The sequence below is a fragment of the Aulostomus chinensis genome, chromosome 6, assembly GCF_037954235.1.
Source record: "Aulostomus chinensis isolate RoL2024-O1b breed Wild chromosome 6, RoL_Achi_v1.0, whole genome shotgun sequence".
Lineage (NCBI taxonomy): Eukaryota > Metazoa > Chordata > Actinopteri > Syngnathiformes > Aulostomidae > Aulostomus > Aulostomus chinensis.
This window is the reverse complement of record NC_141325.1, coordinates 13,368,746-13,384,927: the sequence shown is the minus strand read 5'-3', so window position 1 is coordinate 13,384,927 and position 16,182 is coordinate 13,368,746. Positions and strand designations below refer to the sequence as shown.

The 16,182-nt window shown below is 40.0% G+C and overlaps 1 protein-coding gene across 3 annotated transcripts in view; it reads left to right on the top strand.

Annotated features, from left to right (window-relative positions):
• Positions 1-16,182, top strand: part of arl15a (ADP-ribosylation factor-like 15a) — a 110,022-nt gene that overhangs the window by 79,355 nt on the left and 14,485 nt on the right. The window contains exon 5 of one of the 3 annotated variants that reach the window (XR_015116519.1): positions 7,668-7,782. The exons of the other annotated variants lie outside the window; for them this stretch is intronic. The gene's annotated coding sequence lies outside the window, so the exon portion shown is untranslated. The remainder of the gene's footprint in view (positions 1-7,667; positions 7,783-16,182) is intronic. 3 annotated transcript variants of the gene reach the window in all.

The window sequence follows — 16,182 nt, the reverse complement described above, 5'->3', positions numbered from 1 at the left end:
TCTGTGTCTTAGCCTATATAGTGTAGTTACATGTCACCATATGCGCTACACCTGATGTGCCTCTTCCCAGACATGTAACTGTGTAAAAGTAACAGTTACGGCTGGTTGCACTTTATGATATAACATTTCTTATCCTGGTCTGGGCTCTTTTCAGTCTTCTGTGAGTTCAGTAAATGACAGCGTTGTTCAAAGAGTATCAGCTCAAACTCGCAAAACTATCTTCTCCACATCAGTAGCAACTGTTGTAAGTACAAGACAGCGGCATACGAACCACGCTGTTGACAAGTGTTTGCATTGACACTCTCAACTACGGGTTGAGTTGATCCAGACATGCCTATTTTACGCGCAGTAACTGAAATGTGGCACATGAATCATGTGTATCATGAATTGATACTCAGTTGTACTGATGTACAGTCATTCGGTTCAGTAACCAACCCTATTATCTAAAGGGTTTGGCAATCCTTGATAGCAATTACGTAGCTTACTGTACTTGACTGTGTTTGACTGAAAACATGTCAGATTTCATTGCATGTTTTTAAACGTCAACTGTCAGGGATCTGAAGTTTTAATTAAATTTTAATCTAAGGGATTGAAATGTATTTTAATAGTATCCTTTCTTCTGTAATCAAGTGTGAAATACAATATTACCTAATTATAGTAGATTTTTTTCTGCATACCTGTGCCTAGAACTTGATATACCCCTGTACATACCCATTCATCCACGTAATACACTCATTACTCTGCTGCTCAGCACTAAATCAAGGAATTTTCTCCTAACTCAAATGGCAATTATTGAATATTAAAACTTAACAAAGCAGAAGGCTCACCAATCTGTCAAGAACACTGAGATATGGTTGTCATACTGTGAGCTGAATGGAAGATCAAACACACCTCCTCCTTTGACTTTGTCACACCTGTGACAGCTCACGTATGAGGGGTTAATCTGTGTGTGCCAGATATTAAATGAATGCACAGAATACTTGGCAAGTCACTCTTCCCCAGTGCAATGTAGCTACATGAACATGTAAACTGTCTGAGTTTTGCAGACATGGCTGCAGGGCAGAGGGAATTACACTGTCACACAGAGGATATGGAGCTGCCGTGATACCCTCTTGGCACATAGTTGAAGGCCATCCAGGTGGAAATTGGTATGCTCTGCCAAGAGGGAGGTGGGGAGTGAGGTAGTTACGTGGGAAGTGCTCATCTGTATCGCGCAGGCATCGTCTTTCATGTAAACAGTGTATGGCTTTACCTGTTGTTGCTGTCAAATGTAGAGGAACGTGGTGTGTGATAATGGGCACTAGCTGTTGAAGCTAATGTGTAACTCTGTGTGTTTTTTTTATGAATCATGAAGTTGTGTGTATTTGTCTGCCAGTATGGTAACTTTGCCATACTACTGTGTTACTGAAGTTCCAGTATCTTTGGAATTTTAAGTGGAAAAATGAGTTGGTCTGATCAGACCAATGAATGTTCTCTTGAGATTTTAAGCTGCAGTTCACCCTTAACAACACATTGCTTGAAGAACAACTGGAAAATGCACACAAGTAATTTTGATAACACATTGTTACATATTTTCTTATGATCATTTTACACTTTGTTCTTTTTGTGTGCTTCACAGATACTCTAGCAGTGGTACTGTAGCTACAAACGGGTGAAAAATTAACAGAAAATTATTACCCCCTTCTATCTTCATAAGGTGTTGAGCCACTGCGGCATACATGCCTCAAGTCTCTGGAACGCTACGCACGAGGTAATCCCACATTTGGTGTTTTGATGATGGTGATGACGAGCATTGTTTAACAGGTTGTTCCAAAAACATAGGTGTTCCGTTTGTTTGGGCTCTGGTGAATGCGACGACCATTCCATATGATCGACCATAAATCAGAAACCTCTCTGTTTTGTATGGAAATAACACTCATTTATTTGAGTTCTTCTTTTAATTAGCACCTGTGTGTTTTGTCCAGTTTGAGGGCCTAATGGTCAAATCCATCAATCAAATAATATTAAGACTAGCCGAATCAAATTATTTGCTAAAGTATGCCAAGACTGAAGAGTTCAACTTTTCTTACCCTATTTATGAAGTACATCAAGTATATAATTACTTGGAACCTATGCCTTATTTTTTGTCCCTCATAAACACATGCAAATGCACTTAGCACATTTCCAGATGTGACCAAGTCTGAGAAAATGGAGTAAATGTTGTTTTAAGGCTCTATTTTTAAAATAAGTAAAGTGAGTAAACAACAAATTAACAAGAAAATAATTATAAAAACTTGTCTGACTTCATAACCTGCAGACCGAGTACTAAATATGTTCATTATTTACTTTCTTGTAGTGTTCCTAATATAGTAAAAAAAAATAAATGAATGAATTCCTGCAGGAACTGAGGCTCGCAACATTTTAGCTAATGGCACTAGGAGTTATGATACATTTCACTTTGTTTCACTTAGAGCAGAATTCTGTCTGATGTCCCAGCCAAAGCTGGTAACTGGCCATACCCACCCTGTCTGCCGACACGGCCCACGGCACATTTAATTGCTTTGAAAAATGTCTAACAAAAATGGACATATGACCCACAGAACTTGGAAAGCTGGTTACCCGAGTGCCCTGAGCCAGGCTTGGTATGATGAAAGGTGCAGCTTAATCGTGAACATTCTTGGAGGGAGATAAAACATCATATCATTAACTACTATGTTTACTCAGTGAGAGTATGTCCCATTGACCAGTTCTCACATCATTTTAGTTGTTCAGCAGGCAAGAAGGATAAGTTATGTCATGTAGAATTTGGTTTCAAATGTGTCTATATTTAGAAGGAACTTCAGTGTGGTCTACTTGCGTGTGTTTTGCAATTTCATCTGGCCTGTACACAAGGTCCCCAAACACCCTCAGGACTCAAATTTGATCTCTGTCTGGATACGCTATTTGTATAATCATTAATCCAACCACACTACACGTGTTTACACATTATTTATGTCTTGGGTTGTCTGCATTCTGTCCACATTGTAATTATGTCTTAGATCCCACGCAGACAATGGAGGTTGTACTGTGGACAAGAATAGACATGACATGTCAATATGCTTGTTACCTTCTCCTCTAATTTACCTTTACAGTGGAAAGAGTGATTTGACATCCATTGTTTTTGCCACAACTGTGCTTGCATTGTTGTGGCAAAACATTCCTAAGGAAAAGTAGTGATGACTGCTGGTAGACAGCATTTGTGAATGATTCTTGGCAACTACCAGAACCTTGGTAGTCACTACCTATAGATGATACTTCTGTACCAAAAAATAAAGAAATAAATGATAAATAATGCATTTCCAAATGATCTCCTGCTGCAAACTAAAAGTAAACAACTGAAATGGGAATTGCAGGACTATCATAAAAATTCGGCCCACGTCAAAGTTGTCTGTTTGTGTGTGTGTGTCTGTGTGTGTGCGCGTGTGTGTGCGCGCGCGGGTGGGGGGGTTACAAATCACAAACAGATCTGTGATCAGCATTTGCTCCAACCATTCCACAGGGTGCTGTATCCATTATCCCCGGCATCTTTGTTACTTTTAGCACCATAGGAAAAATAAGTACCATCCTATTTTCCTAATTTTGCCATCAACTTGGTTCTCAAGCACTGATTCTTATGACATCCCTGCTTGGAAGAGGTCACTGCTCCTGAAGTAAACACGCTGATATACATTCTGGCGAATTTGCCTGCTCATAACACTTTTTAGCCCCAAAAAATCCACAATAGAGAGTTGGTAATAGCAGCTAACAAGGGAAGGTGATTTCCAACTTCAGCAGACTTTCTTTTCTTCAAAGTTTGAAGTCACTCCCTCACATCTCCAGGCCTCACGCGTGCTGTTTGCAGTGCTTGCTTGTATGGGCGGTTTCACTGCTCCACCTCGTTTCATGTCTTCATCTTTCCAGTTGACAGACGAGTCCCTTGGGCTGTCTGAGCCACATGAGACGCTCTTGCTCAGACTCCTCTTATCTGGGTTACCATCCCATTGTGCGTAACAGCATTGATAAAAGTCAGTTCGATTCATCAGACATTACTTTCATTATGAAAAAAAAATCAACAATTAATCCTTTGATATGACAAATTCCATTGTATATGATTGATTAAAGCCTTTACATCATGATGTGTCTCATGACGTCTGTGATACACCTGCAAAAGTACGCAAATAACACTCTTCGTCTGACATAGTGCACAATACCGTCCTGTACTTTAGTTATAATATCCACCTAGTTTTACCACAGACTGCTCTGAGAATATGTTAATGCAACCCTGCCACCATGCTCCAGTGTCCTCATCTGTCCCTGTCTGGCCTAACCCCCCCACCCCACCTCACTCCTGTGGTGTCCTTTCTGAGGGCCAGCTCCTCTGAACCCAAACAACAGTTCCATTTGTTCTGCCAGGGCTGGGAATGCACTCAGCCATCTTTTGCAGCGTTTCTGCCAACCCCACTGGATGCCAAACCTGTGGACCTCACTCGTATGCCAGCTTTTCTTTCTCTTACTTTCTTTCATTCTGTCTGCCTGAGTCTGCGATGGTGCCAATGTCGAAGTGACTGGTGCTGTGGGAGGGGGGCATCTGCGGGGCTACACGATAGTGAACCGAGCTACACTATGTCCACCAGATTCAAAGAACATGTTACTGTGAGATGGTGAATCAACAAACAAACAAATAGAATACAGACTATTCTTCCCAATATGTTTTCATTTGACTGGGATTTATTATATTCTATTAAATTTAGCCCATGATTAAATTTGGCTTGGCTATGAAGCACAACACTTTCTTGCTCTCTTCATAGCTGTTTTTTACGATCATGTTTCTGGCGCTGAAACCCTTACTGCACATGTTTAAGTGGCCCTCCAGATATAAATACCAAATGTTATTGAAGTCTTCTATCGGACTGTAAATCTTTACAGCAGACTCTTCTCTGTAAGTTGCTGATGTTGCTAAATACTTTCTCTGCCACATTTTCTTTCAATGACAGCATTTATTATGTAGTACATTTGTGCTTCGTTACATTTGTAGTCGGAAAGAATTTACACATTCTGACTGGAAAATGTTTTCTGTACAGTCTCCAACTTCTTGCAATATTATTTTAATATTTTTGCCATCACCCAAGATACTTTCTCACACACTGCTGCAGATGAGCACTCTTTTGCTCACTGTTAACCTTCATTTAACCTTCAAGCTTTGTTTAACAACAGGGCAATAAAAAAAAAGTGCTCTCAGAGAGATTTGATTTCTGCCTCTTTCTCTATATATTTAAAATACATAGATACAATTTGCAAATAAATTCTGAGCTATTAGAAAACAGTTGAATATGCATTATAACCTTATTACCTCGTATTTTTACTCCACACCACCCTATAGGTTTTTTATTTTGCATTATCCAAGAAGTTATCTTCAAGAGAACCCCTACTTACTCTTCCTTTTTTGGGGGGTTGGCTAAATAAAGAATTTGATCAATTAGTTATAGAAATAAAATTCATGTACACACTTAACCACACCATTGCCCCTTGACCCTTAGCATAGATTTAGCTTATAAATTCAGAGCTGAGTAACTAGTTAGTGCAGGGCAGAGATACACCTTGGCTACATCTAGTCTGCTAGAAATTAAAAGAAGAAAATCCCATGTCATCGAGCGCTGAGTGTTTTTCCAAACTGCTCAAAGTTTGCCTATTGCCGAGGTTTTTTTCTTTCTCATTTACTTTTTTTCTTGCAATAGTTGTATTTTTAACTCAACCCAATTGAGAAATATGTAAGGAGTATATTTTGTCAACTATTTCCAGCGGATCAGCCACCGCTCATTGGGGACAAATAGGCCATGGACTGACCATGAATGCCTCATTGCCCAACACTCCTCCATCACCATTGTGTAAGAGATGGATGAGTGAGTGTATGTAAACACCGCATAGGATCTCAGTACTGTCCGCAGTGCAGAACCAATGAGGCAAGGAGAACTCTTCAGGTTGCTCTTGAAGTACTTAAGGAAACACGAGTCACAGATAACCGTCACAGTGTCTCTGGCTGTTTGTTGTCACTTTCAAAAAAAAAAAAAAAAAGACTGTTGCATAATTGTGCAGTCAGAGTTCTGTTTCTTAACATAAACAGAAATTGTTTGTTCTTTGTGATACACAACATAGCAAAACTAGTATAATTTAATGACCAGAACCTGCAGTCAAATTCAGTTTAAACCACAAAAAAAAAAAAAAAAGTTACTGGGGGGGCCAAAACTTTTCTCCTCCAAAAACTAAAACCTGATGGTGAGCCATGGGCCAAAGGAATACAAAAATTCTAAGTAGTGTGTAGATCCATTTAGGTCCTTTTAATTAAGTATTAAATGTGTTATATTTTGCTTCCATTACATCAAAGAGCCATTTTTCAAGTTTCTACAACACAACAAATCGTACCAGATGAAATGAGTGCTTAGCCTGCAGCCAGTCAGTCCCGACCAACTGCAATGTCAAACTGACATCCCGGGCCTGAGTAAATCATGAAAGTATCATAATAGATATAATTTGACACATATTTGTAACTGTTCTTAACATTGTATAATATTAGACTTTTTATTGATATTATTATTATTTTTATTTTGAATATTTTACATCCAGTGCACCAAATTGGGCCCCGCTGCCCTGATATAAATACCGTATGTTAAATTTCAACTTTCCAATTCAGTCAGGCCAGGTCCTTGTCAGTTTGACATACAGAATCACAAAGAAAGCAGGCAAAAAGGCACGAACAGGGAGGGCTTCCTTGGCTGAGCGTAGAGAAGAGGAGCAAGAGGGAGTAATCTGCTCTGTCTGGTACATTACCCATGAATGAGGCCTGAGCACGTCGGGGGACTCATAGAGGATGCACTCTGGCCTTAGGAAACAAAGAGAGGGCATGGCCAGTCACTTTGTAGCACTTAAACCCACCGCTTCTGCTTGCACACATCACTCACTCCAGTCATTTCATTTTTTTTTTTAAGTTAGTTTTGTTTATTGGACCCCTGTCACTTCTTCAGCAAATATTTGAACCTCGGCCACTGCAGTGGGTTTTCACAGTCAAAGATGCATTGTTTTGCTGCAGCTTGATCAGAAAGCCTCCTATCAGTCTTGTAGAAACACTACTATATTTTCCAGTTAACTTGGGAAAGTAAAAATAAAGCAGCACACATGGGAATTGGATGCACTGTCCTGCTTGCTTGTTCTTGATCGTTTTTGTCCCATTTTTCTTGATCTCGTCATCAGATGGGTAACTTGACCTGATTCCTTGTACCTCAAGTTCTTCTCTGTAGTTGGCAAACATCTTGTAAACAACTGGCCATTTGATCCCTGTGCGCCATCCTTCTCCGCTTTTAGAACCAAGTGACCCCTTAATGGGGATGTCCTGGCTGGCATCGACATGTCCAGACTTGTCGTTTAGCCTTTGCCCCCCCCCCCCCCCCGAACAAGAGCAGCCCACCCTGTGAATCTCTGACATGTCTTAGAAGGGAAACGCTCATCTTTCAATAAACTGGATAGTGTGTTGTCCTCTAGGCCTTATTCTTGACAACAGTTTCCACGTAGAGGATCTGATTATAGCTCCAAACTTGGTCTATTTTGCGGTTATGCTGTCATGAACTCATAATGTCCATGACCTCTGTGTAACATGTTTATGTACCGGGATTTACCAGGAGCACCAGCTGAGACAGAAGGGTCTGCCCTCCTCCATATTTGTGTGATGAGCTCATCTCATCTTGGATTGGATTGATTCTCCTTTACTTGATCTGCTCCTCAAGTGTGATAAAGGTAATAAAATACTACTGCTCATTGGGTAAAATCATTCAGAAAGAATCCATTATCAACTTTGACATCTTTGTCTCTGTAAAGACATAATGATTGATCAAGGCGTACCATTTCATTATCTTAAGTGAGTTTGATCCTGCACGTACGCGTTGTTAAAGTGGTATTAGGGCAGTTGTTCATACTGTATTTGTATGCATTTCATTTCCAGAATTTTTTTTTTTTCCCATTTCAACATTTGGGAAGAGTTGAGGAACCGGTGGGGTGGGGGGTGCAGAACAAAATCTCAAGCAGGGTTAATTTTCAGGCCTGTTTAGATTCACTTGTAATTCCAGATGCAAGGGGGTCAAAACCACCGCACATTCACAAGCCAAAGCAAATATTTCTCCACAGAAGATATTAAGTTACACATGAGGTGAAAATGCACCATTTTTGGCAGTCAGACGAGCAACTTTAAACTTAAGAGGATGCACCCAGACATTTTAAGATGTTTTGTTCTGCAGTGCAATACAACTGCAACACAGATATTTACTGCAGACAGTATTGTGTGGGTCTTGGCAGACACCCTCAAGCGTCTTGTGAAAAAGGTTACCTTGTTTGCCCCTTGAGCTATTTTCGCTCTGCCTCTGTCTGGACTTGCAAGTCTGTGAAACTACTCCCCACTAAACTTACCTCCTCCTTTCTCTTTCCCATCCCAATGCCTGTCATGACGTCACCAACATCAGGTATCCAAAGCAGACGGCAGTAAACAACCTGTTTATTTAATCGGCATTATTAACACACCTGCTTTGCAGCACATTCCTGATAACATGGTCTAATGGGATAGGCACTTCAAGTAGGATTAAACAAGCCTGGGGGTCTACACCTGAACCTCAGTTCTACTCTTATATGCAAACATCCTCTAGCTCAAACAGAACATCTACTGTAACCTGCCTCTGACAGTGTGTTTGATCACCATGTTTACCCACTCACACCAAAAGCTGTGATCCACCCTTTTTATCTGTTATTTATTTCATTTTGTAAAAAAAAACAAAGAATCAAAAACGGACTTGAAAGTATAATATTTCCTGAAGCCAGTCGACAAGAAAACGTGTTCAAAATTGTGTCGTTCGAAATCTGTTTTTTTATTTAAAACAAACAAAACAAAACGCATCAAGCCTTCAATAGTGTGAAATTATGATTTGGTAAAAATTTTATTTGATTATTGCATTCTCCCTCAAATCCATAAACATACATATCTTTTAATCCATTTAAAGTCTTTCTATGGTTAGTTTATCATTAGCAAGCTCTCCTTTACTTTTATTTAATTTGCTTGCAAACATATCACTGTGTGCGAGTTTCCAAATTGCATTTTATCACATTGCATTCAAAGTTGTTTTTTTTTTTTTTTTTCAAATAATCCTCATCTAAAATATGATCAAAGGATTGCTGAGACACTTTGATGTACATCACAGCACCAATCTTAATGGTGTGTTTGTTTTTGGTAGCGCATGTTTTGTCATGCCCAATATGCTATTTGCACTGTTGCTAAGTGCAAATATAAAAGAAAATCTGTCTCGTTTCCCACACGGAACATTATTCTTTCCAGCCCCCAAGTGGGTGGCGGTAATTATTGTCAATTCTGGATCTTAAACTGTGGGCTTAGCACATAATTGTTTCTGTACCACCGACATGTACCAGATTTGCAAAACCACCTATTCATCCTGTTTTATCGTTGTGGATACGTGAGCACTAATTTAAAGCATTTCCCCCGGTGTGCCATGTTGCATTATACCATGAAGGAATTGTGGGCTGGTATTATGGCTTGTTTTTGGTTTTGGTTGGCAGAGTGGAAGCAGCCACATATGAGTGTTAACTTTATTACATTTGGATAGAAATTACATTCTTACCCGCAGTCTTTTTTTCTTTTTTTTTCTTCATGTTACATTGCATCCTGGCATGCATTCTCTCCTAGCATATTATATCAGTCTTGAAGTCAAGTCACCGCCACTCAGGTTTAATCTGTGATTGTGAGGGACTGAACAAAATGTCTTGGCAGAGGATGACTAAACCTGCTACGATCTAATGGGGGCTAATGGTGAAATGTTACAGGTCACTGATGTGATATGACCAGAATAATCATACGGGGGTTAGCTCGTAGGGAGTCTGCCCAATGCGGCCGCCCTGCATCATAACCAGTTCATAGCACTGACGTTCTCTTAAAACACTGTGTTTCTGCTGATTAGTTTTAGACGCTTATTGTCTGGAATTGCATCAAATGATTTTGGGTGTTTTTGAAGCAGCGTAGCTGCCAGATGAAGACTGTTTTAGCCGTGCTTTCTAAGGATGTGGATGCTCAGACAGGACATATGTGCTTTTATTCTGAGAAAAGGCCAGACAGCCTTTATTTTCCACTTTCTGAAAAAGGATGGTAAACAAAAGCTTTTGTCCTTCTTCCTGTTCTATTTAACATAGGTTTTTTTCGGTTTCTGTTGAGCAAATGGGGACTATCCACTCTACAAAATTTATGATATTGCTTCCTCTGTTATGTAATCCTAGCCTCTGGAAAGGTAGAATGTGTTTGTCACCTGTGGAAATTAACTGACAGTCATTAACAATGGATAGGATGGAATTCCAACTCCCACGATTACTGCTGAACACCACATACATCCGGACAATGGCATGTTTAACGGAAACGGTTATGTGCAGTAATCTCTTGTAATTGAGGCCCTCTGAAGTAATGCATGGGTGTTGAGGCCCATTATTGTTTGTTTGACATGCACACCAACCAGGTAAGACTCACACCATCAGTTGAGATACTTTATCACAAAGCAGCAGAGTGGTATATATTTACCACCGTTTTAGTGTTTGTAACTTGAAAAGATGCAGGTGACACTTCAGTAGTGCTTCCCCACAGTTCAAACGGTCTGAATAGACAGAGCCGAAGGGTTTCAGAAAGAAAGATGAAAGCACTACAAGGCAGCCAGACAATGAAAATGAAGAGCTCTTTGCACAAATAAAGGAGCCACTGCCAAGTTTTGGAACGGGTCCAGTCACCACAACAATGCTCCCTCAGCAAACTGTGCTTTATGAGCTTTGATTTGATTTGGCCTTGATTTAGTTATTTACGTTTATTTGACTCTCATCCAAAATCTCCTAAATATACTCCCCAGGGTGAAAGCTTCACTTAATCACTTTGACTTAATTAGCCAGTAACCCTAGAGAAAAGCACTTTCTCAAGGTTCTCACCTCTGCCACCGATTAGGTGTAGGTTACTGTAAATGTTGCACAATAATGTATACAGTTACCTTCCAGTGATAACATCTGCTCTCAGAGGCATTTCATTACCCTCATGAATAGTTTGTTATTCTGATGAGAGTCATCTGATAGAATGCTGCACCTGAAATCAGCAGGCTGTGTTAAGAGCAGTTGCAGTGCTGTATAGTAAATGCTTTCCCCAGTGTTGTACAAATATATTTTATTGACTGATGCTCTGTGTAAGTTAACAAATATATGAAGCACTCTGCTCCTGGCTTCTCTTAATTAGTGGTCTATGCATGCTGGTTGTGGTTTTGCAGTGACAATCGTGAAAGTTTATGTTGTTGTTTTTTCTAATCTCCATGATGTCATAGTATTAGATAGTAGTAATTATCTCTTTTAATTAGATTTTTTTTTAACATATTCATTCATTCAGGGAGAAGACCTCAAACACAATCAACTGAGGTTATTTCTCATTGAGATTTACAGCGCTGCAGCATGATGCTCTATTATAGCATCGTTATAACACTCACAGGCTGGACTAATATCCGCAAAGCTTGAAAAATAAGGTTATGCACTACATACCCCAGTATGAGACTGAGCTAGCAGAAGCACAGTATGCTAAAGTGTGTTATAAACCCCAAAACCTCCAAGTTGAGAAAAACCCCAAAAGTCCCTGTTTCTCCATTTCATTCAGCCACTTCTGGACAGTGGTGCAATCCCACATCTCAGCAGTGCACATTCCCCTACATTTATTTTTTGTTCCTGTGAGAAACATGGACATGCTGGGCGTGTTATTAGGTTTTAATATCAAGCTTTGATACTGCGTGCCTGAACTAAAGCTACCAGACATATAATGTTATCCAGATGAGACAAGTGAAATTGAAAATAACACGAGCCATGTCCTAATTTTCCTATGTTTTATTTACGCCATTTGGTTATGCTTTCGATCTCTGTTCTGGCTTGATGTTGGGAAACTGAACTCTCTTAGAACCTCACGTTAACATGCAACTTGGGTGATCACAACGGGCAGGTCAGCATTTCACACCTGGCATTAATGTGGCTCCATAGTTCTCAATTGACCACTTGTGATCACGTCTCACCTCCCCGCACCAAATAACGACGGACATCATTTCCCTTTGTAAAGTCTAAACGTGTTATTTTTAACCAGCAGGAGGCACCGATGCCCTTCCCATGACTAGGTTGCTGGAAATGAAAAGAAGTAGACAAAGAAATCAAAACAATACGAAACTGGGTGTAGTCTTGCCGTGTTCCTGGCCAACCGATTTGCACAGGATGTTTCAGTTGTGTGAGAGAGAAAACACTGTGGCGTTGGTGCACAAACGAGTTCCTACCTCAATTTATGCAAAGGACTTCGATTAAAATCATCTTTGCATTCACACTTGAAAAAGACTTTGGCCACATGGGTAGTAGAGTAACTGGATCTCAGTGCGTTTTGGGCACAGTCACTCCTAAACACAGAGTCATCCACTTGTGATCAGATCACTCAAGATGCCACGTCCGAAAAATACAAGCTGTTTCGCTTCAAGAGTGTGATCATTCATCAATGTAAACTTACACACTGGGCTGCATCAGTTCAAACTGTTGTATTGGGTTTCGTGGTTCAACCCAAAAATAACAAAAATATACCTAATCAAACAAGGCTGTCGGTCCCGTTTTTGATCACGTTTCTGTCAGGTTTTATTCATAATGTTTCCCATCAGTCTCAGCGTCTGCCACTCTGGGAGTGTGATAGCTCACACTGGTCACATGTCCCCCTTTGCCTTTCTGTCTAAGAAAACACAGACTTGCCCTCTTTGTACTCACCGCGGCTAAAAACACAGTTCCTTTGCACATATTGACCCGTTCATTTACCAAAATAATCACGCGAGCAATAACAGAAACTAAGTCAGTAACCACTATACAACAGTTTCTGAAAGCAACTCTGCGCATAAATATTAATGTTCTGTTTATTGACATGAAAATGCTGGACAATAAAAAAAAAAATTGCATTGTTTCATTGTCCTAAAATTGCATAAAAATGCCGTATTATCTCGTTAACTGAGAGTTAAAAGGAAAAAACATCTGTATCAGTATTTTTGGTTCTTACCCGAGTGAGCAGATGTGCGCATATTCTTTAATGTTTCTCCTCAGCAATGACATATCTTACCTTGTTGGTAGAATTGCATTTGTATCAGATTGTACCACCAGTGGATCATGTTGCATCCTGTCAAAGCATCTCAGTCATTTGGCTGCTGATGTGTCTCGATTCAGCACTTTGATCTTTCTCATTACTGAATCACAGTTTAGGCAGACGTGGATGAAAGACAGGTGATTGGAGTCATAGATAGATAACAGATAAAGTAGATAGTTTTATCAGAAATACTCACCGTTTAATTAACAGAGAATGCAAAAAGTTGAACTGTGAGTTTTTGTTTGAAATATGACGCATTTCCTTCCTCGCCACGTTTTTAGTCACCCTCAACAGGTGGTAGACATCCAGATGGCGACTTGAATGTTACATCCGATAGACCACTTGCTCTTGGCCTTTAATTAGGTCATAAATTCTCACAGCATGTAGGTAGTCATGCTGCCAGGTAAACAATGCATTGCTTCCTCTTCCGATGTGTCAGTATGCTGAATCCTGCTCAACCTCTACACGGCCACAGTAAAAAGTATAGTGTAATAGTTGTGCGATTCAAACTTTTAGTAGATTCTCAGGGATTTTTGGCACACAGTCTGAGCAGTATTAACAAAAAAAGTTATTCATAATGATGTCTCACAATTAGAACAAAGATATAAATTGTGTTTTGGTTACCATGGAATTGGAGGATTTTTTTTTTATTATTTAACTTTTCTGATTTTCCTGCAAAATGTAGTTCAAATGAAAACTCTCACCACTAATTTTGTGCTTAACCTGACAAGCTTGATTATTGTACATAAGGGAATAATTTATTCATAAACAGCTAATGACACAAGAAAAAATAAATGCCTGCGCCTGGAGCCAAGATAAGCTAATTTGAACAAGATGCACTTCAAAAAATTACAAAAAAAGAAAGAGGCAAACACCGGTGGTGATTTTGTTTAGGACTATAGTTGTGCCAAAAGACTCTGAGTATTTGGACTTCTAAACAGTGCAGAAAGTTCAGTGATAACATTTTTATAAATCTGTGTTGGGATTCTTCCAGGACGGAAGTGGCTAGTCAACCACTGTCCTCTGTCACATTATGCACATGGTGAACTTGCAGGTCTTGGCACACATTGGGTGGTGGCTGTGCTCAGTGACTCATGTGGCGCCCAGTGTCTGAAACTTTCGTCAAACGTCTGGCACATGGTGTGTGTGTCATTGTAGCCAGTGACGCTGGTGGCTCTAAAATCCTCACTGGCTGCTGATTGGTTGTGAGGAAGATGAGGCACAGGTAAGGGCCAATCAATGACCCTTAAAAAGGAAACAACAGAGTGTGAGCAACTCCGTCACCAAATGGCTCTAACTTCTCAAGATCACTCTTACAATACCTTGCACTTGCGTCATTACTGAGTGGAAACATCTAATTATTGCCAGCTCATTCAGAGTTATCAACAGAGAGAGAGAATGCGTAAAATTTTGGGTGATATTTAGCTTTTGATTCGAGTTTGTGTTAATTATGTCTCTTTGTGTTATTTTCCTTCTACTGGAGTGTACAAATAATGCCAGCACCAGATTTCCTTTGCCCTTCTGATTCCCTTGGAAACGTAGTCTGCTAGTAAAGTGAATATAAAGAACATTCTTACACACTCCCAGGCTTGAAACTCTACCTACTGTGAAATGCTAGATTAATCATTGGAATATGTAGAAGAATTTGGTCTTCATGGTCAATTAAAATATACTCTCAAATATACCGTCTTTTCTGATCATTTCTAAGGGGCAAACTATTGAAACAGACTTGTGTGAGCAAAAAAAAGAAGAAGTTGTCGTCACAGATCCCAGCTGCCTTTGATATGACACCAACATTGCCCTTTTAAAAAGGAAACTTTCTCTAGTCACAAATCGTGATGAGTCCCAATGGGTGTGTGCTTTTATTTTTGCCCAGCAAATGAGGGGGGGGGGGACTTGTTTGCTCACCTCAGCCTCAGCTAGTCCATAAACTGGTGCTCACGATCAAAGTGACGCTACGCTTAATGTTTCACAGCATGTCACTGTTGCGTTGGCTGGCCCTTTGTTTTTGTCGCATACCTCATCGCCAGAATTAGCTCAGGCCAGTGCTTAATCACCATAAGGGCAGTTTATGAGCTATAACCTCTCTTCGTCTTTAGATTTAATCATCAGTCGTAGTATTCAGACCCTTCAGACAATCAGTAAATGATTGCAGCAACCCTGTCAAATGATTCAGCAGATGTCAGTATCCTTCAGTGGCTTGCTTTTGCCTTAAGAGAGTTAAGTAATGTTGCAAAAGTTGAAGGGAGCCAATTTCATCTTTCTTCTTCTCTCTGCAGAATAATAATTAAGAGAACTTCCAAAAGGGCTACTTGCCAGTCCTGTAAAGATGAGATCATTGTGCAATGTCAAAAAAAAAAAATTTTGTTATCAGCCACACTGCCAAACATTGGGACTAATGACAACTGCAAATCGAGTGCAGTCAGCATTTCCAGCAGACATTCGTTTTGAAAACTGCTAATTTACTATTAAAAACTTTCTTCATAATGCCAAATAAAAATGTATGCACTCTAAACTTTTAACGTACAGCTGCTGCAGAGTTTAGACACAGCATCAGCAGAGATCAGCCATCATGTTTTTATAGATTTTGGGAAGTACCCCTCCCGTTTGTTAGAAAGGGAATCTTTCATTTGGGGCTGGGTGTTACTTTTAACAAATTTTTTTTCAAACAGCACCAAGAGAAATTATAAAATACCCCTCAGATGATGACAGTATGTCTTTAGAATAATTGTGCAATCACTTAGACCATATTGTTTCACTCTGCATGTTGAATGAGCACACACGACTGATGAAGGTACTGAGGGAGAGGAAGGGATGTACGGTAGGAAAGCAGATAGGCGGACGAGGGGGGGGGGGTCAGGTGGCGTGACTTTTTACTCCGCGGCTCACTGACCTTGACAATGGAGCCGCAGCCTGTGACTCCAATAGCGTCTCCTGCTCGCTCTCTCTCTCTCTCTCTCTCTCTCAAACACACA